The sequence below is a fragment of the Chiloscyllium plagiosum genome, chromosome 48, assembly GCF_004010195.1.
Source record: "Chiloscyllium plagiosum isolate BGI_BamShark_2017 chromosome 48, ASM401019v2, whole genome shotgun sequence".
Taxonomy (NCBI): Eukaryota; Metazoa; Chordata; class Chondrichthyes; order Orectolobiformes; family Hemiscylliidae; genus Chiloscyllium; species Chiloscyllium plagiosum.
Genome location: NC_057757.1, coordinates 2903844 through 2904958, shown reverse-complemented (window position 1 = coordinate 2904958; position 1115 = coordinate 2903844).

Below are 1115 nucleotides of genomic sequence, written 5' to 3'. Positions count from 1 at the left end.
TGAGTGAGGTTACTGAGTGGGGTAATTGGTTAGTGAGTGAGGTTACTGAGTGGGGTAGTTGGTGAGTAGGTGAGGTTACTGAGTGAGGTAGTTAGTTAGTAAGTGAGGGTACTGAGTGGGGTAGTTGGTGAGTGGGTCTGGGGTAAAGTGACACGTGGGCAATCTCACCTATTCCATTGTGGACTGCGCGGTACTGGGCTCCCATTGACCAGCCCGTCGCCCTGTACCAGGAGGTGCGGCTGGTACTGAGCTGGTTACTGACTCTGGAACCATGGATTACCCTGTCTTTGGCCTGGCTCAACCGAAACATACTGCAAATGGGAAAAAAACTACAACTGCATTCATGTAGTGCCTGTCACAAACCCAGGCCATCCACTTGCAAACAATCAAACAGTTCAGTTGCTGGAATCAGGGCAGCTCAATGGGCGCACAGCAAGATCCCAAAAACAGGAAGGGTCAGAATTGAGATACGGGGTGAGGCAGTGGAACAGGGAATGGAGGGATTGAGGGACACAAGAGAGAGCTCTGGCCTGTTATTAGGCTGTGGGAAAGTTTACATCCACATTAGGGGATGGCAGTAACTCTGATAGTGCAGCGTTCCAGATACTGACCTGGGAGTGTGGGCCGGGGCTCGGTGCTCATCTCTCTGCATTTTGTTGGATCTGTTTCCCAGTCCCTCTTGGAGTGGCACGGTGGCTCAGTGGTTAGCACAGCTGCCTCACAGCACCAGGTCCCAGGTTCGATCCCACCCTCGGGTGACTGTCTGTGTGGAGTTTGTACATTCTCCCCATGTCTGTGTGGGTTTCCTCTGGTTTCCTCCCACAATCCATGGATGTACAGGTTAGGGTGGATTGGCCGTGCTGGATTGTCCCATAGTGCCCAGGGATGTGCAGATTAGGGTGGATTGGCCGTGCTAAATTGTCCCATAGTGTTCAGGGATGTGCAGGTTCGGAGCAGTAGTCAGGGGTATATGTAGGATAATAGGGTAGGGGAATGGGTTTGGGTGGAGGGTCGGTGTGGATTTATAGACTGATAGAGATGTACAGCACGGAAACAAACTCTTCCATCCATGCCAGCCAGACATCCCAACCCAATCTCGCCCCATTTGCCAGCAC